This window comes from Anoplophora glabripennis, unplaced genomic scaffold (assembly GCF_000390285.2).
Source record: "Anoplophora glabripennis isolate ALB-LARVAE unplaced genomic scaffold, Agla_2.0 scaffold26, whole genome shotgun sequence".
NCBI classification, from domain to species: domain Eukaryota; kingdom Metazoa; phylum Arthropoda; class Insecta; order Coleoptera; family Cerambycidae; genus Anoplophora; species Anoplophora glabripennis.
In genome coordinates this window covers 546811-571878 of record NW_019416261.1, presented here as the reverse complement: position 1 = coordinate 571878, position 25068 = coordinate 546811, and the positions used below count along the sequence as shown (strand labels likewise).

At 31.0% G+C, this 25068-nt stretch overlaps 1 protein-coding gene across 1 annotated transcript in view; it reads right to left on the bottom strand.

Moving 5' to 3' along the window:
- Window positions 1–25068, bottom strand: part of LOC108905962 (complexin) — a 1206537-nt gene that overhangs the window by 862317 nt on the left and 319152 nt on the right. The window lies entirely within an intron of this gene.

Here is a 25068-nt window from a genome sequence, read left to right as displayed (position 1 = left end):
CATTTTCGCCCGTACGGAACGAATCTGGATTAAGCTCGATTGCCTCCCGTATGGGACTCCAGTGTTATGAAGGATCTTCCGAAATCTCAACTTTAGCTGGATTGCCTCCCGTATTATGGGACTCCAGTACCTTCCGGCCCTGCCGGCTAACTAACACCAAACCTCTTCAGTTTTACTTGGAAGTGTGTATGACTAATATGAGGTAACAAATGACATTTAGTGACACATTAAATGAGACAGGTCTTATTTATCATTAGCAAAGGTTCTTAATGTATGCCTTTGGTTAGCGGTTGTTTTGTATTTATATTTGGGTGGTAAGAGTAATGATCGTGGGTTTCTCTGCCATGGTCTTTCCCCACAGGAGCTCTAGGTGAGCCTGGCACTCTCATTCTATGTTAAATGGTTGTTAATGTTTTTGTTGTTCTTTCTATTTGTCACATGTTTAATTTGAAGATTGTTGTACGTAAAATAATAAAGTTAGGTGTATTTACTCTGCTTTTGTTTTATAAAATTAAACCATATCCCCTTAAAAAAGTTAGTAGCCAGCGCCTTCCGGTCAAAAAAAAATAGATACATACAACGTAGGTATTCCTTATGACGATCACATATTTTTGGCCACAACTACGTTTATTTTTTATCGAACCTAGGGTTGTTATACTACAATACCTACTCAGAATAGAGTTAAGTCACTCAATTGATATTTAGCAGTATCTCGGATTTGAGTAAAACTCACTCATTTCTGAAGCAATAGTTTCATACTTATAGAGTAAAAATTTTATTCAATCGGACGTGGACAGAAATTGATACATTATTGAGTAAAATTGAGTAAAATTTGAGTGAAATTTTTTTACAGTGTAACTTAATAATTAAAACTACAAATTCTGAGACTATCAATGTTTAAATAAGAATAAAAAATGAGAAAGTAGTTACACTAATGCTATGTATAGGACATGTCAATGCACAGAGGCAAACAAAAGACTAGTATTTATACACATATCTCTAATTACAAATAGTCATTTAAATATTCATCAGTGCTATAATAACATTTAACGAGTAGCATTTCTTTAATTAATTTTTTAAACATTCCCTTATCTTTAGATGTATAGTAAGGTGGAAGTTTATTACCTATTACCTATAAAATTTGATACCCTGGTACATAGCAGATATTTCAAATTTGGTAGTTTTATGCTTTAGAATACTCAATAAACCGCTATTCCGCGTGGAATATTCATGAGTTTTTATTAAAATTACTAATGTTCTCTCTAACATATATTTATTCTGCGAATAAATTTCTGCATGTTTCTCGAGAACTAATGCCAAATATTTTCCTAAGGATCCGTTTCTGAGCCACAAATATTCGATTACTGCTGATTGAGTTGCCCCACAAAATTTCGTTATAAGAAATATGACAGTATACCCAGCTGTAGTATACATTTAGTAGTGTACACAGCGGCATAGTATTCTTAACACGAGAAATTGCATAGATTTATTGAGTGTCCTACTGAGAACATACACATGTTCATGCCACTTTAATTGATAATCAAGATGGACACCTAAAGACTTAGTGCTTTCGGAAGAATGTAAAGTGAAGTTATTAAAATGTAGGCAAGTATTCGTTAGCTTGTTTAATCAGCTTCAATTTGCTTTTCGAAAGATCTCTCTACGACTGTTGGTTATTGAAATATTGATGGTTGAATAAAAAATGACATCTTTGTCTTTAATTATCGATTTCTCAACAAGTTATTGCACAGTAAATCCAAAGGCGGTTTTGAAAACTTGAATAAATGTTCTACAAGCAATTTTTTTATCGTTGACGTTCATTTGAAAAAGTAAAAAAAATACCTTATACGGTTTTTTAGAAAATTTACCGCTAATTTAAAAATATTGATGAGAATACTAACGTTGAGAGAAATTTTTATAGTCCAATGTTGCCAAAATAACCCTGTAAATTGACAAGTTGATCCATACAACCGTTTTTCTATTCCAAATGATCAAAGTTTTGGAAAGAATTAAAGGAACACGTTTATTGCTTTTAAACATTATGTAATCATTATCAAAAAGAAAATGAAGAATTATTCCTACTTTTCCCACAATTTTACACTAGATACCGTTTAAATTTAAGAAAAAAAATTCAAACATTTTTTGTTTTTTTTCTTTTGGAGAAGTTTCTGGACATTTGAGAAAATAATATCCAGTCGTTTCTGATTCGGCTTTTGCAAACCGTAATTACTATACTAACCTTTATTTAATTGCATTAAATGCAAAATTGATACTCCTAGATAAATTTTGTCCTCGACACCCCTTCATAAGATTGCTTTTCGTATTTTTTTTCAAATTACTCTTATTTTGGTATAAAAAAAGAATCAAAAGTTTTTGTAAACTTTATTTTTTTTGCCAGAAATGATAAGATAATGTTTTCTTAAGTTTCCAGCAACGATTCCAAAAGAAAAAAAAAAATATGAAACATTTTTTAAAATATTTTTAAATTTTTTTGTTTTTTCTTAAATTTAAACGATATCTACTGTACAACTGTGGGAAAAGTCGAGAAAAATTCTTTTTCATTTTGATAATGGCTACGTAATGTTTAGGACCAATAACGTCTTCCTTTAATTCTTCCCAAAACTTGATCATTTGGAACAGAAAAACGGCTGGATGAATCAAATTGTCAATTTACGTCTATAGCTATAAGAATTTCTTTCAACATCAGTCTTTTCATCATTATTTGTAAATTAGCAGTCGTTTTTTAGCATTTTTTCCAAATTAATGTCAAGGATGAAAAAAAATTATTTCTTCGAAAACCATGACAGGTCCTTGTACAGAATTTATTAAGGTTTATAAAACTACCAATGGATTTACTGTGCAATAATTTCTTGCAGAGATATAGATGATTAAAGAGAAAAGTGTAATTTTTCATTCAACCATCAATATCTCGGAAACCAATCGTCGTACCTATGGAGACCTTTCGAAAAGCAAATTGAAGCTCAATGAACAAGCCAAGTGACCTCTAGATTGATTGAGTTCGAAAAAATTCCGTGGATGATCTAAAAAAGAAAATTATTTTGTTCTTGAGGTATTTCTTTTGACTCGTCTAGCTTTTTTTATCTAGACAGAAATACTTTTGTTTATTTAATTTTTTTCAGTAGTGTAGCTGTATGAATTGGCATAAGGGTTATTGTTAACACTTTCCACTTTTTTATTAAAAAGTTAGTAAAATTTATAGAAATATTGGAAATGGGATACTTAGGGATTTTTTTATATACTTCAGCCTTATCTGCCACGAACTACCCCGCAGACCTACGACATCTGCTCACTCGTTTCCCTCATCGAAATTCGGAAAACTCGAGAAATAGGAGCGTGTATATTAGTAGTTCGCTTTGCTCGATTTCCCTATTCGATTTGGCTCGCGCCGTAGAAACAAGGGTTCTTCAAGCCACGCATCACCTCCTGGGAGGATCTCTTGCGGGCGCACGTCCGTTATTTATTTAAATAAAATTCAAAAAGCACTTTTGTGCGTGTTTGCACAACGACCTTACTCGAACTAAAGTGATAAGGGTCGAATTCTCCATAATACGGTCCGATTTATTCCGCACGAGTGGTGGCAGGGTTGCAATTTCGTGAGTTGATTATTCTCTGTGGAAGGTCGGATAGAGTATTATTACGTGGTTATATGTACAAAACTAACTAAATCTAAGTAAGTGGAAAGTGCCTAGACCGTTTTTATGAATTAATTGTATTAAATTTCTCAGAAAGAAGGCCAAGGAGGGCAAGAAATATATCATTTCATTTTCAATTCATTCCTGGCACGAAATTGAACAAAAAAATTGTGGGGGCACTAGTACTGCAAAAATACCTTCAATCGTGATAAATCAAGGAGGAAGAAAACAGCACGAGTTATACTCAGTTTATTTATCAAACCTTTCTTTGCAAACAGATATTTAAAGAAAGTACTGATACACTGAAAAAACAATTACTTTCTATTAAAGCAATCGGTTATTTTTAGGGCTTCCCGATACGATACGATACGATTTTTGTAAATTATCGATATCGTATTGAATCATGATTGAATTTAACGTCTTGTATTGATATCGACAATATTATTTTTGTAATATTATCGTATAGATATTGATTTCAGTACGATATCGATACGATATTCAATATTTATTGATATAAAATAGTTGAAATTTATATTTTTTTTACTAGAAAAATTGCACTAAATTTGAATTTTTTACGTAAAAAATATTAAAATTATACCAAATTCGAAAGTATAACATTTATATTAATTTGTTTACTTAATTTGAATGAACATAGGTAGTATTAAGATATAATATGAAAAAAGTAAAAATATCTATAAAATATTTTATGGAGACAAAAACAAAAAACTTATGTGTTAAAAGTTTAAATTGAACAAAAAAATAAGCAAACTGTCGTCAGGGATGGGCGTTTACGCGTCGACTTTAATTGTCGACGTCTACGTGTAGACTTCGCGTAGACTATGTAAACAACGTAGACTATGTAGACAATGTAGACAAAGCGGAGTTTGCGCTCTAATTTCAGTTTAATCTAACCTATATTATATTTGCGTTACATTTACGTATGATCTATTTTGTGCTGTACTCAATTCATCACTCAACTTTTTCTGTTTGGCTGTTTTTACATAAACATAAAATGAGCGGACGTAAACCAAATTATAATTTTGGTCGGTTAAGATTAGAATTAATAAAATGCAGCAGAAAATATGCCGCGAAGTGTTTGATTTACCATTTATCGTTTATTGAAAAGCTCAGCTCTATATGATCGATATTAAAATCTTAGATCTTATATATTTACATAATATGATCTAGGATTGAAACAAAAATTATTTTGAAAGGGTACCTATATTATAAATTAGTAGAAATATTTAATAAAAATTTTTTCTATTAATTTCTGTAACTCTAACACCTTTAGAAAAAATAAAATTAACGTGTTCTAACTAAACTAAAATATCTACACAAAGTGTTCTTAAAACTTAATCAGATATTCCAAATTGTTGCTGACTTTAAAAATGATAAAATTTTCATTAAAGAATATATGCGACATATCTTTATTTAGAGATTTTATAGAAAAAAAAAATTTGGTCAATCTGACCTGACCTAAAACTATCGAGGAGCATCAAGCGAGACACACATTTTTTTTCTCGTGAATTCTCGGCAGATATTGTTTGATCTTTTGTACTCGGTTCATACATTTTTTTTATAGATGGTTGTGATAGGTAGGTACTTTTCCAAATTCCAAATTTTCAATTTTTCTTTTTTTGCAAGAATCACGAGTTACAGCCTTACGAAATTCTTTTTTTGAGGTACATACCTACCACACCTTTTTCTAGTTTTGAGAGTTTCTTAATTGTTGACATTGTCGACATTGTCTACATTGTCGACTCTTCCAAATTAAGTCTTCATCTAGATCATTGTCTACGCGTAGACAATTGCATTGTCTACGTCGACATTGTCTACCCGCCCATCCCTGACTGTCGTTTAAAAAAGAAAAATAACAATTTAAGAAATAGAAATAATAATATATTTTTTTAATAACTCCTATAAGAAGTACAGAAAAATAAAATTGTGTATCATATATTAAAACACTTTTTGAATGTAAACTTATTTAAAAAATAAGGATAAGAACTTGTGAGGACTGTATGTGAAAAGTATATCGATGTGACAATAAATTATGAAGTTAAAATATTTAATTCAGTGAAATCTACTAAAAGACAAATATTAAATAAACTAACATTACTTAAAGTACAATAAACATATCTAAATTATTTGGTAGGTTTATTTAAGCAGGACATTAAAATATATTATTTTCTGAATTCCAAACTTGAAAAAGTAATATTCGTCATCAAGTGTAAAAATATTGCTTTAGGTAGTTCAGTCGGTAAGACAGAGACAGATAGTGCTGCGCGACAAAGAGAGAGCGAGACCGTTGAACATATGTGTGAGGNAAGTGTAAAAATATTGCTTTAGGTAGTTCAGTCGGTAAGACAGAGACAGATAGTGCTGCGCGACAAAGAGAGAGCGAGACCGTTGAACATATGTGTGAGGGTGTGTAGGTATGTGTGTGTGAATTAGAAAAGTCCAGTGTAATTCTACAATTCCTATCAAATAAGAATTCTTTAATATTACCAAACCTCCAAGCATCAACTTTCGCGTTTATTTTTCTCAATTTAGTCCCCATTCAAGCGAACTTATTCATTATTGATGTTTTAAAAAATTGATTACTCTTATACTAAACGGTCAATCATAATAGGTATTTTTTGTGCCGAAAAAATAAAAGAAAATTATGTACGCATACAAAAATTTGTGCACAAACGGTAAAAGAGGTTTATGAGAAACATAACGAATCCCTATCTCCCACGTGTTAATTCTTAAAACTTTGAAAATTAATTTGTAAAAAACGAAATGGTCAGTCTATTTAAAAATTAAATATGTTATTCAGAACTGCTTTAACTTAAACTAAAAATTTGCGTAGGTGTCTTAAGCCTAGATTTTATTCTAAGGAACTACCTTAAGCCGGACCTGTTCAAATTATGCGCGATCAGATTACCTCGCACACTCCCCGCAATTTGGCTTCTTCGGTTCCCATGCTTTGAGATAGGAAACGTACACTCTAGGTGCTCTGCGACATACTATTGTTGCGAATAAGAAGAAGAGAGGGAGAAAAGAAGATAAGCTCACGATGCGGTGCGTTGGCCATGAGTGCGGCATTCTTCGTTAAGTATATTAGTGACGAGAATTTGTTTACAAATATGTATTTTCTTTTTTTAAAGATATTGTTTTATATATTCATTTTGTGCGATTCGCGCTTTTGTCGAGATCAATATTATTCGATATTATTGACAACACATTATTGACGATACCGCAATAAGTATCGTCAATATTTTAAAAATTAATATCGTATTCTTGCAAATATTGTTAAAGAGAGTATTGTATCGATATCGTATTGCAAATCGATACGATATCGATATTTTTATCGAATATCGGGAAGCCCTAGGTCAAGAGTCGGCAACTGGCGGACCGCGGTCCAGGTCCGGACCGCGGAAGGTAAAATACTGGACCGCCAAAAATTTTTTGAAAGTATAATTTACTCAAACAAATTATTTAAAAAATGTTTTTTTACGTTTAAGTGCCAACCTTATCATTTTTTCTAGTATTTTACAATTGTGTGAGTGTTTTGAGTTCTTAATGGTTAGTAAATAGATTAAATTTGAGTTCAAATGAAAATTTGTAAGAAATATGAATATTTTTTCTGGACCTCGTTAAAAATTTTTAAAAGTATCCGGACCCCACCTAAAATTACTTGCCGACCCCTGCCCTAGGTAGTTGCTTTGAATGTAGTCAGTTTACATTTATGCTAGTTACATTGAGATAAATCAATTAAGTACATTCAATACAAGTCATTCTCGATTTGTTTGAATTAAANAAGACAGAGACAGATAGTGCTGCGCGACAAAGAGAGAGCGAGACCGTTGAACATATGTGTGAGGATGTGTAGGTATGTGTGTGTGAATTAGAAAAGTCCAGTGTAATTCTACAATTCCTGTCAAATAAGAATTCTTTAATATTACCAAACCTCCAAGCATCAACTTCGCGTTTATTTTTCTCAATTTAGTCCCCATTCAAGCGAACTTATTCATTAGTGATGTTTTAAAAAATTGATTACTCTTATACTAAATGATCAATCATAATAGGTATTTTTTGTACCGAAAAAATAAAAGAAAATTATGTACGCATACAAAAATTTGTGCACAAACGGTAAAAGTGGTTTATGAGAAACATAACGAATCCCTATCTCCCACGTGTTAATTCTTTAAACTTTGAAAATTAATTTCTAAAAAACGAAATGGTCAGTCTATTTAAAATTTAAATAAGTTATTCAGAACTGCTTTAACTTAAACTAAAAACTTGCTTAAGCCTAGATTTTATTCTAAGGAACTACCTTAAGCCGGACCTATTCAAATTATGCGCGATCAGATTATCTCGCACACTCCACTTCCCCGCAATTTGGCTTCATCGGTTCCCATGCTTTGAGATAGGAAACGTACACTCTAGGTGCTCTGTGACATACTATTGTTGCGAATAAGAAGAAGAGAGAGAGAAAAGAAGATAAGCTCACGATGCGGTTCGTTGGCCGTGAGTGCGGCATTCTTCGTTAAGTATATTAGTGACGAGAATTTGTTTACAAATATGTATTTTCTTTTTTTTATAGATATTGTTTTATATATTCATTTTGTGCGATTCGCGCTTTTGTCGAGATCAATATTATTCGATATTATTGACAACACATTATTGATGATACAGCAATAATAATTATCGTCAATATTTTAAAAGTTAATATCGTATTCTTGCAAATATTATTAAAGAAAGTATTGTATCGATATCGTATTGCAAATCGATACTATATCGATATTTTTATCGAATATCGGGAAGCCCTAGGTAGTTGTTTTGAATGTAGTCAGTTTACATTTATGCTAGTTACATTGAGATAAATCAATTAAGTACATTCAATACAAGTCATTCTCGATTTGTTTGAATTAAAAAAGAAAGAGTTAATAATAGATTATATTAAATATACCATTTTTGATTTTAGAATATTTGTTACGCGAATTAAAAGAATACATTTTTTATACAAATTTATATTCCTTTTTATTTAATAAATATTATTGGCCTATCAAAAGGAAAGGGTGTCTCGAACTCGATAGTATGGGCCTACTATAAGGATACAAAAAATTTAAATAAAATTTGGGACATGTGGTGTTAAATGGGGTGAGGTAAGCTCCATTTTCAATCGAAAGTATTTTCTTTGGGATTTGACAGAAACTACTAATGACGTCATTAATTATATTTTTTCCAGAAACATACCCAAATTTGTTTCCTGTTAAAAAGCTATTTTTTTTTCTAATAAACTTTTATTAGAGAAATTTTTCTGTATTACTTCCCATTTAACAGTTATAAGCAATATCGCTCTAAAGAGGCTCAAAAGAAATACGACCTAAAAATCACATTAGCGGTGGAAGGATCAAGTAGTCGTTGGAAAATAATTGAATGTTCATTGTTTAAAGTGCATAAATGCCACAATACGAACGTCAAACGTATAACGTTTGTGCTTACAAAACATTTTCTCATTCGGAAAAAGTTGATATGTTGTTATGTTTATGGCAAGTCACAAAAAAATTCAAGAAAAACTATAGAGTTATATCGAGAAAGGTATCCAGAGCGCCTCATTCCTGATCATAGAACCTTTAGAATATTGGGGGCGACCTTATGACGAAAAATCAAATAATTGACTGAAAGGTAAGAAACAATGTTAATACAGCTAGACTGTTACAGTACTTCGAACAAAATCCACAAAATTCTATACGTCAGGCTAGCGGGGTGAGGTAAACTCCATTTTTAATTGAAAGTATTATCTTTGGGATTTGACAGAAACATACCCATTTTTTTTCCTGTTAAAAAGCTCTCTCTTTTTCTAATAAACTTTTATTAGAGAAATGTACTTCCGCTTAAAAGTTATAAGCAATATCGACCTAAAAAGTCTCAAAAGAAATGCCGCCTAAAAATCACAGTAGCGATGGAAGGATCAAGCAGTCGTTGGGAAATAATTGATTGTTCGTTGTTTCAAATGCATAAATGCCATTAAGAATAAATAAAAGGATTAAACTCTATTATTCTTTAATACAGTTAAAACTACGTAATACTACATACATATTACAATCTATTCTCTATATGATCTCCTTTCATTTCAAAACACCAATCTTCGCCTTACTTCTCTGTGGGCTGCGTTTATTAACATTTCTCCATTTAACCCATTAAGTACAAACGTTTATGATTTTTTCTTTCAAATGATTAATATCTCGAGAAGGCGTTTTGTAAATCTTATTTTTTTTTAACCCCCATAAAAAAAACGAGAGGTGTTAGATCTGGTGACTTTCCGGGCCACTGAATAGGTCCATTAAGCCCAATCCATTTTTATGGGAAAGTGTTATCTAAAAATTACTGCACAATCCTGGCCTTGTGGAGTGGAGCCCCGTCGTGCTGAAACCATAGGCTTCCCCTTATATTAGCGGCAAAGGCACATTCTTCAGATGTGCAGGAAGTTCTTCTTGTAGGAAATTTAGGTAACTCACGCTGTTCAATGTATGTTCATAGAAATAAGGCCCAATTAAATGCCTACCGATGATGCCGAACTCCAAAACTCCAAAATGGCCTTTGTTTTAGACTGGATTTACAATGTGGGGATTTTCAATGGACAGTCATTTCAGTAATGTTCGTTGCGGCTATTTGGCAAACCATTACTGACAAACCGACTTTCGTGCGTCCAAAGAACGTGCCGAAAAAGGTTCTGATCGACATTTACTATAATTTGTGCTACAAAATTAAGTGTTTTCAATGTGACGCTCAGGCAAATATTCCAAATTGTGAAGTTTGTAGTCATGATACCCATTGGTCTTTATAATTCGTTGAACGGCTGATTTATCCAAATTCAATTCCCCGTTAGCCTGACGTATAGAATTTCGTACATTTTGGTCGAATTACTGTAACAGTCTAGTTCATCTTCATTTCGTCACAAGGTCGTCTCCAATCTTGGAAAGCTTCTATGATCTGGAATGAGCGCTCTGGATATCTTTCTCGATATAACTCTACAGCTTTTCATATCAACTTTTTCCGAATGAGAAAACGTTTTCTAAGCACAAAAGTCATACGTTTGACGTTCGTATTGTGGCATTTATTATACACTTTAAACAACGAATATTCAATTATTTGTCAACGACTACTTGATCCTTCCACCGGTAATGTGATTTTTAGGTGATATTTCTTTTGAGACTCTTTAAAACGATATTGCTTATAACTTTTAAACGGGAAGTAATACAGAAAAATGTCTCTAATAAAAGTTTATTAGAAAAAAAAAGATCTTTTTAACACGAAAAAAATTTGGGCATGTGTCTGGAAAAAATATAATTAATCATTAGTCGTTTCTGTCAAATCCCAAAGATAATACTTTCTATTGAAAATGGAGCTTACCTCACCCTATTTAACACCACTTGTCACAAATTTTATTTAAATTTTTTGTATCCTCACAGTAGGCCCTTACTATCGAGTTTGAGACATCCTGTACAACTAAATTGTTCCGAAATAAATCAAAAATTTTTAAAGTATGGTCGACATTTCGGTTTCATTTAAAAATTTCCTCAGATACAATTTTTCTAATCCAACATATAGCACAATCATGTTTTTTGTCCTTTTAATATAACTTTATTTTGTTCAAATCCAATATAAATTATTTAAAATATGGCCATTATTCTGTACAATGTTTTCAATTTCTTCAATTTCAATAAGTCTATATCATATAATCAATATGATCGCGGAGCACTGATATACCTAATGCATTAAACATAAAGTAACCAGCAGTAGTACACTTTAACAGTGAAATAAAGCATCGGTTGAAAATTAATGTCCAGAGGTATTATTGTAATGGTTTTTTTCATTATATTAACGTCACATTTCGTTGTGTGTAGGCAAAGTTAATAATTATCATAAAACACACTTAAGTGCATTTAAAGTTTCTACAAAATAATTTCGATGTTAGTATAAAACGTAGTTTCGTATTATATTCCCTCACGGGATTTGTTTCCATTACTGTTGCTCAGTGTATACACATCTATCTGGAGACAATATATTCATATTATACATAGAAAGAACTTGTTTCAAAACAACTGATTCCCATTCCGAACCTCCTCAAATATTTGCCAAACAGTAATTTTAGTTCCGCATGAACAATAAATCTTTATGAAAAGTAAATATTCCTTACGACAGGTATGTACAGTAATTACCAAAGAGGATAAAGAACAAAGAATCTGTCAGGCTACGTCAGCAGACTCGAGTGTACGCGCTCAAAAGTAGTTGTAGGTGTACCAGTTCATTAGCAAACTCCTAACTTCGCCGAAGTTAAGACAAATACAAACAATGTTAATCTGTTAAAAGCCAATATTCACACTGGGGTTAGTTTAACGGGTCACGCATCACTTCCAACCGTATTTGCGTACTTAATTAAAAAGCGTTTCTAAAGAAGCTTATCAAGCTTTTCAGCAGGCGAAGCATTTCAAAAATAGCGGTTTCGCGGAATTACAGTTTCTAAAGTATGATAAAAGTATGCAGCAAATATAGTTTATTTCAGGGCTTAGCTTAGTTTATTTTTAGGCAAAAGAAAATAAAACACGTAAAAATCATCGTAATAATGAAAACAAAATAACCTGAATAATTTATTTTGATAAAAGTAAATACAAAGTGATAGTCCCTATGACTTATGGCTACATAATTCTAGTTGGGATAAAATAAAAGTACAATGGGAAGTCTAGACGAATACCCTATTTATTAGTCAATTGCTGCACAAAATTATATACAGTATGTCCACGGTTAGGGTGGAAAACAGGGAAAATATTTTTATTTTTCCTTTTACCAGAAAAAGGCATTATTGATCAAAATTTTTGCTTGTCTTTAAACTGTCATTGGCATGGAGAACTTTCATCTTGCATGTACGGGGTGAACAGAAAATCGGTAAATATAAAAATCAACCAAAAATAAACTGCCTTTTGCTCATCATTCAAATATAATTGGCATGAAGAACTTTGTGTAGTAATTTTGCCAAATCATTAAATTAAACACATTTTTCCCTGCAACGTAAGCATATTAAGAATAAGTGTCACTATTACTCAAAGCCCTATCACTATTCATTATGACGGTTACTGTCAACTTTTTTATTCTCCATGCCAACCGCATTTTAAAGTCAAGCGAAACATTTTAATCAAGAATGCCTTTTTCTCGTAAAATGATCAATAACAATGTCTTACTGTCCATTTCTATCGAGTAGGCCGATTCATACACAAATTGAAATTATAATATAAATTTCAGTTTTATGCAACTTTCCTTAATAACATATTCCTGTATTGTTAAAAACAAAGGCAGTTTATTCTTGAACGATTTTTATATTTACCGATTTTCTGTTCACCCTGTACATGCAAGATGGGAGTTCTCCATGCCAATCTCATTTTAAAGGAAAGCAAAATTTTTAATCAAGAATGCCTTTTTCTGGTAAAATGAAAAATAAAAATATTTTCCCCCTTTCTCAAATGTTGTAGGGTTCTTTAAAATCTATTACAATAAAGAAAAATACAGGATACATGATCAGTCGATAAGTCATGACGAACAAAATTGTTTTTTCATTAATGGAACACTCTGTATATTATTCCATATTTCAATTCTTCTTTACATTCTAAACAAAATTCAAATAGCACACCATGTACCTACCTAAATTAACCATTTTCGAGATATCGAACTTTGAAAATCATTGTCAATTCATCATTCAATCATACAAGAAATATTTTAGTTTATTAAGTTTATAGTCCATCAAGTTACTTTTGAAAGTTTGCTCCATAGCAACGCCGCGTCGTTCTTTTGTCTAATAGTGATTATCTTGGCAACACATGTCAAATATACATTTACTGTGAATAGTTTTCTCGCAAAAATGGGAAGTGTTGCTTGTTGAATTTTTAATGATCATATGCTATAGTGATAGAAGACGAAATTATGACGAAGTAGTGAATATTTTTCATGAATTGCATCTCGATCGAGAACGTATTTCTAAATAAACCATTTTAGAATCATTGTAGCGTTTTCAGGAAACTGGAAGTGTTACAGATCAACGAAAAAGTGGAAGACCAGTAAGCGTTACCAATGAAGAAAATTCTTTGAATGTAATGTAAGATGTGGTGGAAAAATCCAATAAATTCGACACAATATTGTTGATATTCCAATAAAAAAATTTGCAAACGGGAAAAATTACATATCCATATTAAATTCATTTGTTACAAGAATTGAGTTATGATCAAAGAATCGAGTTCTGCGAAGTTATAATGGATAAATTAAACGAAGATGTCAACTTTGTCACCCACATATTGTTTTCTGACAAATCCACATTTTGCTTAAACCGACACAACTGTAGGTATTGTTCAGACCAAAATCCACATTGGATGGAGGAAGTTCACACCCAACGACAACAGAAAGTAAATGTTTGGTGTGGCATTATTGGTGGACATGTCATAGAGCCCTATTTTATAAACGGAGATTTGTCCTCTGAACGATACTTATTACTTTTGCAAGAATATAAAACAGAGCTTAGACAATTATTCCCGAACAATAACAATCCCAATCTACTGGCAGAACAGATATGGTTTCAACATGATGGAGCTCCTCCACATTTTGGACGTGTGCGTGTGGTACGGGTATATCTAGATGAAACTTTTCCTGACAGATGGATTGTTCAGCCAGGTACTCAGATATGACCCCGCTTGACTCATAAAAATGTAGTCTACAAAAATAGCAGGAAAGGATAAGGCATGAAGTTTCCACTATTCCTCCCATCACCCGTTATCTCTAGGACATCACTACAAAATTTCGTTCGGCGAATTAGGAAATAAATAACACTTTGAAAACCTTATAAAATAGAATTCCAAATTGTTTATTAAAATTTGTTTTCTCTCTTTTTATACTCTGGCATAACTATTGTTTTCAAAAAATTTAAAATATCCAAGGCATTTTTATCAACCCTCAAATATTATGCTTTTTTGTTTTCTGTAAAAAAATTGTAATAATATTAAATCACATTCTTGTGTTATTTTCAAAATAAATATCCATAATGTGGGGCCCTTCTTCTTTTATAAATTTGAGAGTAATAAAAAGTTACTTTCGATATCTCGAAAATTGTTAAGTTTATGTACACGATATATGAATATGATTATATGAATTTTATTTAGAATTTCGAGAAGAACTGAAATATGGAATAATATACAGGGTGTTCCATTACAAAAAAAGCAACTTTGTTTCGTCATGACTTTTTGACTGATCCTTTGAATTTGAATTTTTCTTTTCGATTTTAAAAAACTCTAAAACGTATATGTCTTATGATTTTTCGATAGCTATCTTACTTTAGGAGATAATCGACCGTTTCCATATATATCAGCGACCCTGTATAGGTATACAAATTTTGATGTTCCGGTGATCTTCATTTAAAACCGACAAACTATTTTTTCGTTCAATGAGGCAATTATCATCTCATTGGATTCTTATATTCTCCACACAAATCCTAAATTAGGTTACAATTACTTTGATATTAGTATTTTCCTTTGGTATTTGACACTTCAGAATGTTTCAAAGTTGAATGAAATATAATAGTAGGTATGCTTGTATTTTTAATGAAAATTCAATGAAAATTATGTCATATTACATTTACTTGATACATGTTTCTATTTCCTCATCAAAAAATCAGTATAATATCTAACAGGCGGAAATTTATTAAAAATAAGTTGATAATATTTTTATCAGTGTATGCCGTTGCTTCATTGTATTTCATAAGCCTACTGTTCGTACTCGGAATATTTATGAACAAAATGAAGCAGGTAAAGTTTTATCGAGTGTACGCTACGAAAGTTTGTTAAGCGATATTATTTTATAGAACACCGCTCGAGTGTTGCAAGAAAACTAATATCTGTGTAAATTTAATACTGAATCATATCTAACTTTGAAGTTAACGAGAATGGCGAACCAAATAAAACACAAAAACAGATTTTTCAGCTTGCTGAAACTTACACAACCGTAGTTCCATTTTTATTAAAACTTCAATGAACTGATACTAAATGCTCATCAAATACACAATCTTATATTAAATTATAATTATTAATGTGTGTATGAACGGAGAATCTATTTAGAAACATTCCTTAAATGCACCAATAATGTGGCAAATTTTAAAAAACATAGTTTTTAGGGCACTAATTTCCAAAATATAGATAAATATTCTGGTTATACTTTATGGGAAGAATTTTAACTCACGTATAAAAGTTTTTAGAAATAACAAAAATAAAACTTGAAATAAATTCAAAATAAAAGCGAACTTTTAGCTATATGTTCTAAAAAAAATTAGCAAAATTGATCAAATCGAAAATGTGACGGCATAACCTTATAAACATACGCCAAATATCAACTTAGTATGTTAGAAAACAACTAAGTTATTAATAAAAATAGTTTTCAAAATCTTAGCTTTAACACCCTATATCTCGAAAATAGCATGACCAAATTAAAAATAACATAATGACTTGACTTAATAATATGAGTAAACCTACCATTTTTGTCGCAACAGTATACAGGGTGTTCAGAACTTATAAAAAATAAAATAAAATTTTGGATGTATATAAAACTCTTACACATATAATTCTGTAAATAAAAAATCAAAAAGGGCAGTTGGCAATGATTTAAAAATACACTTCTGCACGGCACTGGAAACTGGTCCACTGTAAAACCTGACCTTACACAAGACGGAGTCTAATAAAAGAAGGACAAAAACTTGAACGAATTTCGCAAGGAAAGAAATAAATAGAATTTTATAACATCTATTTTAAATCAGCAAATTCAACTGCATTTGCCGCTATCGTTATTACCAATTAATCAAATTAATTTGTGGTTTTACTTAATAAAATAATTTGACATACCTGATTACAACTGTTCAAAATTTTGTCCACCGACATGTAAACACATTTGGGCCCGTCTTACTCAGTTTCTACAAACTGACACAAATGTTGTCCTGCTTCACCGTAACACAAATATTTAACCATAATACAAATGTTGTCTTGCTTCATCATAAATTAAAACGATATCCGCCAACTCCCGAGTTGCTATACACGCAAGTTATTTTTGACACTAACTACTAAAAAACTATTGTAAAAACTATTGTAAACACTATCGCAACGACGTTTGTAAAATCGGATTTCAGTATTCGGAGTCGGAACGTATTGCGAATGATACTAGAGATTACAGTTGTCCAGCGATGTAATGCTTGAAAGTACTACAACTTCAATAATTTTTTTCTCGGAAACTATGAGGATTTTACAAAGTTTTTTTACGATATTGACTCCATTTCTCCTATTCTATTCCTAATTTTTTTTGGATAAGTTGTGAATCACCCTGTATAAATGTGTTTTAGATATCAAGTTTAAGTTTAAACATTCATGTCATAAATATTTTTAAAGAGCCGACAGAGTTTTTTGAAACTTTTTGCAGTTTTGTTGTTTTTATATCATTTGGGCAATACTACTTATACACAAGACATAGGTATACAAAACATATACATATAAACTCAACTAAAAAAGCGCTAACAGAAAAGGATTTTAACTACTGCGAAGGTAGATTTGTAGTTTATTTTTCAATTACATAACTATATTTTTTTGGATCATCCTGCAACAAATTACGTGATTATTGCTTAAATAACACCTGAAAACTGTAAGACGCCAAGACATGCAAAAACTGTGTTCTTTGAAAATATGAAATGGGTATCTAAAAGCTTGTTTAATTATTTGAAACACCCTGTGTACGATACTACAAAAATTGGTATGTTTTATATTATCAGGTTGCCCTAGATGAGAATTAATTTCTCTAAAATAATACTTTGCAGATCAGAACGAAGCTCATTTAGAAGATCTATCTAACAAGGAAAAAGTTTATTAAAATAGGTCAGTAAATAAAGTTCTGTTACTTTATTGGTGTTTGGCTAATTCTTATATACATGTATTATATCTTATATTGTTATGTAGTTAATTATTATACTAACGCAGAGACGGGACTCCATAAACATATTTTTCATATTTATATATAAATACGACTAAATGGAAAACTATCTATTCTATCCTTTTAAAACTTAAAGTAAAAGTATTTACTGGTGCGTGGAAAATGTCAGCTATCTATAAATCTTCGTAAGTTTATTTGACGATGATTTATGTAAGAACTTTAGATATAGCGGAACTATTACAAATAATTTATTTTGCTTTCAGACATCACAGATTATATTGTATACAGGGTGAGTAGGTAACGGGGCACTTGAGACTGGGAAAATTTCTGGGACCGTGGGAAAATTTGTCGGCAAAGATCAAAGGATGCCGCCGACAGGTGTTAATTACAGGTGTGCCACGCCCCTCACAGCCAATCAGAGCGTGGCAATAAAATTAGCGGTAAATTCAAAATTCTAGATTTAAACGCATGCGCAGTACAGATCGGAGTGAAGGAGAGAGGTGGGCTGCAATTGGCGGTAAATTTAAAGTTGGTTTCGAATTTTATTTAAATTAAAAAAGTCTTGCTGTGTCTGAGATTCGAACCCCGAACCTTTGGATTGCAAAGCGAGTACATTACCTCTAGACCACCGTAGTAGCATTTAACAATAGGAATAATGTGGTTGATATATTGAATATTTCAGCTATTAGTATAAAATTTACGTTGGGTAGCGCTTAAAATCCGAGGATAAAAAATTTAATTACTAGAAGAATTCCATGCTATTTAGGAAATGAGTTAATATGAACAAAAATAAACTACTGTTTGAAATAAATAGCTACCGGATGTTTTGTTTTTTAAAAAACACATCTCTTGTAACTTATATACGAGTTGTCTGATTGAGAGAAAACGGAGGAATTGAATTGTTGTTAGATTGTTACTGAATGGTAAATGCGACCCTTCACCTTAGTTATAGGAGTAAAGACGATTACATATATTTTTATAAAAATACACTATAAATATGGAGAAGAAATGCTCTCGGATGGAATATATATACTATCTATACTAATATTATAAAGAGGAAAGATTAGTATTTTTGTATGTAAGTATGTTTATTAAACTCAAAAACTACTGGACGGATTTCGATAATTATTCTTTCACCATTAGAATGCTACATTATCCCGGAGTATGTACATACTTAATTAACACTCTGTTTAACATTATCTTTTTTAATTACTAGAAGAATTCTATGCTATTTAGGAAATGAGTTTAATAGAAACCGTTGTTATTATTATTTTAATACTGTCGTGTCAAGTTCATATTAAAGCCCATGTGACCAATGCTAATTACTTATTCTTTTAAATAGCAAATTATATTGAAAAAAGTTCAGGCAGAAAACGTATTAAGGAACAAACCAACAGATATAAAAACCTTTTAAAATCTCAAGAGTTGTCATGTCGCTTCTTTAAGAAAGAACATCCTGTAGACTGCTGCTGCTGCTGTTACTGAATGATAAATTCAACCCTTCACCTTAGTTATATCTTTATATATTTTTTATAAAAATACACTATAAATATGGAGAAGAAAATGAGAAAAAAATCTCAGTATGTGTACTAATGTATGAACAGTTAATCATAAAGCGTTGTGTACAAGATGCAAATCAAAAGGCTCGATTAGAAAATTATTTTGTATAGGATGCAACTCTTTTAATAGAATAGAAAATTTACAATTAGAATATTTAAACATTTCATATTTTCTACGTCTTTGTTATGCAATACATTAACACCTCCCATTTGCCAAAAGTCATAATGTTCATAATGGATGGCAGAATTTAATTTCAATTTTCATTACATACTTACAAACTACTTACAAACTAAAACTACTTAAAACCTAATTTTCCAAAGGTAGGCGGAAAGCTTTGTGTATCTGTCGCCATATATATAAATCTATATCAGAAAACGTCGTTACCAGCTTGCGGTTAGGACGTCTAGAAAATGTCTGTTAGATAAGGGATAACATAATGTATAGTGGTAAGCTGGACCTGTCAAACTCAACTCTGAAAAGATTTAGTACGGACGTTTATCCGAAATTTAGAAGGTTAATGGGTGCCTACGTTCAAATGGCGAAACGAAGTGGTAAAACGAAAGTTCAAAAAAACACTTCTACCTAAATCTAAACTGGAGTACGATACACTAAACCATGCGGGATATTTTATTATATAACCCATTTCTAATTCTACTTTTTCATTTTATCTAGGGAATATTGTACTCTAGAACCCATTTCTTCAACAATAAACCATACTGAATAATATATACATGTCAGAAACGCCAAAAATAATAGTTAAATTGGTTGTAGAATTAGAATACTTAAGGTAAACCTCAATAAATATCATATGTTTTGTAAAAAATGCTACTTCCTCTGTCCCAAAAACTCTAGGAAATTCTCCGACTCATTTTGTAGTTATAGTATAGTATTTATGGTGCAAAGTTAATCTGCGTTTGCCGCAGTGTAGAACAACTACATGTTTTAATAATGTTTATTGTAAAAAAATTAAATTCACAAAATAAATTCAAATTTAAATAAAAAAAATTTCTCCTACTAATTCTATTCGGTAAAATGTTATTTTTATGTCCTGTATAAGAATTGTAATACTTTTTGATGGTTGGAACAGAATAAACAAAAACAAACATATGTAAATATATAAAAATAACCCCAAGGTACGCCAATGGTTGTTTATACTATTTCATAGAAGAGTTGGACAGTTGGACACTAAAGATTTGTGTTAATGTAACTGGATGTATAGTCGTTACGATATCAGTTGGAACCGCATAAAAACATTTACTCATAAACTCTACGGAATCCATAGGCGTCCAGAAAAATTCCCTGTCTCGTCTAGATACTCTATATTCCGAGCAATATTCCTATTCCTATTTAGTTGACGATATTCTCTAATTTTTTGTAAATAATCTTCCCGAAGTGCAACTATATGTCGTAATTCCATAATTACCATACGGGTGTGAATACAGCAATGGTTTTCCAGCAACGGTTCTTTAGATTATGATTTTCGTTTCGTATGTACGTTTTCAGCCACGAAATCTGAATAATTCCAAATATTTCGAGTTTTCACAACCAAGAACGGCGGTGACAACATTTTTAACATTAAGGCGATGTTTCGCATAGTATTAGTTATGTCCTATACAAATTTAGTTTCGTGCATCTCTCTCCCTTTCAAAAAAACAATACCTATATACGTATTCAGCCACGAAATTTGAATAATTCCAAATATTTCGAATTTTCACCACCAAGAACGGCAGTAACAACATTTTTAACATTAAGGCGATGTTTCGCATTGTATTAGCTATGTCCTGTACAAATTTAGTTTCGTGCAACTCTGTCGGTTTCAAAAATACAATACCTATGTATGTTTTTTATACATAATATGGCCCGGGTATATACAAAAACATATAGGACTTTGTTGGAAGTGGTTGCCACCCTTAATCCGTTGCTGTATTCACATCCGTAATTACCATACTATTGTCAAGTTTCTTATGTTTAAAACCGCATTATTACATGTCGTAAAGATTTATAATTATAATCAGGATAATCGCTTAATTTATCTCAAATCATATTTAAAAGGAACTTTATTTTCTTTATACATATTAGTATATACCTCTGGTAAAATCGTCAATATTCTTTAATTTAGTATTTTTCCGTTTCCTCTTTGTACCATGATTAATAACGTCTCCTTCTTTAATTACGCGATAGATTGATGTTTTTGATATCTTAGTTAATTCGCTAATCCATTTCGTAATTTCTTTATTACAATGTTCACTATTTTCTCTTTTCAAACATTCATATTTATGTTTAAAATAATATGTTGACGTTGTACGTGTAAAACTCTCAACAAAAACAGGCTCGACTATTTGGGGATTTTTCCAGGTTATTTCATTATCTTCCTTTTCAAAGGGTCTCCAGAAAGCCATGCTAAATTAGTAGATAATTACATATATTATATTTATTTTAATAACTATTACCCTTTACTGGTTACGATATGAACAAATAATAATATTAACTAATAATTAATAATATGTATTATACCAACAAACAACAACGCCAAGCACTGCTCTCTACTGCACTGGCAAAACCAAGTGAACAGCGTTCAACACTAAACTAATTATGGAATACCAAGCAAAAAATTATTTACGACCTAGTGGACCAATACAGGTTTGCTTTGACGACCAGCGTGCCGTCGTCGATTCTACATCAGGCGGACAGGTCTACCAATACCGGACTCGCCCAATAGTTATTTGAGCATAAATTACGAGACAGATAATAGCTAAAGCACTGGAAGAAATTTCAAGAGAAGTGCAGACGGTCCTGTGCTTTAAGATTCACAGGTTCCAATTGATATCGTAACAACTATAATAATAAACGCAATCGTTAGAATCTCGGGAGTTATTCCATTTTTTGTTGTTTACACAGTTGTAAGAGTAAGATGTTTTAACTATGTTCTGTATTGGTAGTTAGCCGATAAGGGTATGTTTTTTTGTGTCACAGTGTACACGAAAATTCTGTTTACCTACCTAAAACTTATTCATTAATGTTGCGTTTCCCAGATACAAGGTATTAAAGTTGTTATTTGGTGGGGGGTTTTTTCTTAAATATCTTAAATTGCCAAAATCTGTACACGAATAAATATCAATCGTATCTTAAGGAAAACGTGGGGGTAATTTAAGGGATTTAATTGAAGGAAAATGTATATTAAAAGTCAGAAACTCTTACGACTTTGCAAAGCCCAAAGGATAATAAGGAAAGGTATATTTGTTGAAAATCTATAAAAAGTACACTTTTTGTGAAAAATGCTCCTTGCTTAGAGAAAACAGAACAAATAAATTTAAAAATATTAACATGAAAAACTGTTACTATGGATTCAGTATAATTTGACAACAAATATTTTAATTTCCAGCCTTTTTGAGTTTTATATCCAGGAATTCGCTGTTTATGTATGAACTGTAAAAATATTTAATTATTATATAAATATTAAAGCCTGAAGCGATCCGTGAAATTGGAAAGCGATTTGCCAGCAGATAAATAATGTTACAAAATCAATTTTAATTGAAATCCCATTGGAAATGATTGTATATATAATTCTATATAAATATGCAGATTATCACAATTTATTACAGTTGTTTCGTATTTCAATTATTTCAAAAAAGCAGTTTGTAGATAGAATAGGAAATTACTTATTAATTAACTATATTGATTAGTTCGACAGTACTCTTTCATACCTCTTTACATTTTCAAATGCATATATTCAGGCCGAGTATGTATCCCATTTTATCATAATAACAGTTATGTTATTTCAGGGTTGATAACTGTTAAGATATAACGTGCATGTTATTGAGGAATTAAGACGATTTTTAGCAAATACTCGTATTGCAATTTTGTTGTTTTTTAAAGACGCTTTTGTGTCGACATTTTTAATAATAATTATGCAAAATTATTATAAACAAGAGTCAGTATTAGACAAAAACACATATAACTGACAGATGTCTATTAGGTTATGAAACATGAAACAAATGGAAACTCGCAAATAACGGATAAATACAACATAAAATAGTTTGTAACACGTTATCTTAAATTATAACAGAGCTTCTTAAAGGCAAGGAATTTGGTGTTGCTATAGTTTAACGTAGGTGTTATTTGTCTTATGAAACTGAACGGCTTGTTAAATTTCCATTTACTTGCCGGTTTTATAAACGCACATCGAAGGTAAGTCGTAAAATTTAAGTAACTTATTATAGGTAGTATATACGTATACGTAACAACTACTATACAGTATACATACTATATACGTACGTATATGTAAATATTTACCCTAAAATTATTGTTAGGTTAAATCAAACGAAGAAGGATCTAACAAGGAAACTACCCTAACCCGAACTCTCCGATTTCCCACATTTTTATATATGTTGTAGACTCGGTTGTAGAACATAAAAAATTAAATGACATATTTTTTTATCGGCGGAAAAACATATTTAGGGGGTGAAATACATCCTCAAAGTTCACCCCCCGAAACAGTTTTTTCTAAATATCTGGGGTTCTAATCAATATCTACTTTGGAATGAAAAAAAATGTAAATAGCTTCTTATAAAAAAACAAATGTTTTACATTAGATTCGTGTTTGGAGGCTGCTACCCTTATTTTTTATTTCAGAAAAACTATATTTTTCAAACATTTTTTATATATAAAAAAATTCATATTAAAAAAAATAAAAAATATGATTTATGTAAACAAATTAACAAAATAAAGTTCTCTTTTTAGGGGGTGAACAACCCTCTAGTGTGCAAAAAATGTCTGTACGATTAGAATTAACATTGCAAAATAAAAAGTTTTTACTTTTCCTCTAATCATACGAATAATTTGTCCTATTAGCCGCAAACTAATAGATGCAAACTACCCCTCATGTTTACCCCCAAAATATTTCTGTGACATCTCAATATTTTGAAATGAAATAAAATGGAAATTACTTCTTTTAAAAAGTAAAATGTTTCACAAGTGATTTCGTGTTTGGGGGTTGCAACCCTTATTTTTTACTTCAGGGAAACTAAGTACATATATTTTCAAACATTTTTTATATATAAAAAATTCATATTGATTCAAAATATTAAAAATATGATTTATGTAAATAAATTGACAAAAATAATGTCTCATTTTAGGTGGCGAACAACCCCCTAGTAATCCCCTAGTGTGCGAAAAATGTCTTAACTTTTTCTCTAATAATACGAATAATTTTTTCTCTTGGTCTAAAACGGATTTAAACAGATGCAACTACCCCTGATGTTCACCCCCAAAAACAGTATATCCTTAATATCTCGGGTTCTAATAAATTTTTTTGGAATTAAACAAAATGGAAATTACTTCTTTTAAAAAATAAAATGTTTCACAAGTGATTTCGTGTTTGGGGGTTGCAACCCTTATTTTTTATTTCAGGAAAACTAAGTATATTTTCAAACATTTTTTATATATAAAAAATTCATATTGATTCAAAATATTAAAAATAAGTATGATTTATGTAAACAAATTGACAAAAATAATTTCTCATTTTAGGTGGTGAACAACCCCCTAGTATTCCCCTAGTGTGCGAAAAATGTCTTAACTTTTTCTCTAATCATACGAATAATTTTTTCTCTTGGTCTAAAACGGATTTAAACAGATGCAAACTACCCTTGATATTCACCCCCAAAAACAGTATATTCGTGATATCTCGGGTTCTAATAAATATTTTGGAGTGAAATAAAATGGAAATTACCGAACCCGTTTTTGGGGGGATGAAGAGCAGGGGTTGTTGATGAACAGCAGGGGTAGTTTGCATCAGTTTAAATCCGTTTTAGGCCAATAGAAAAAATTATTTGTGAATTATCTGTTTTTTTTTCTAAGAAATAATTTC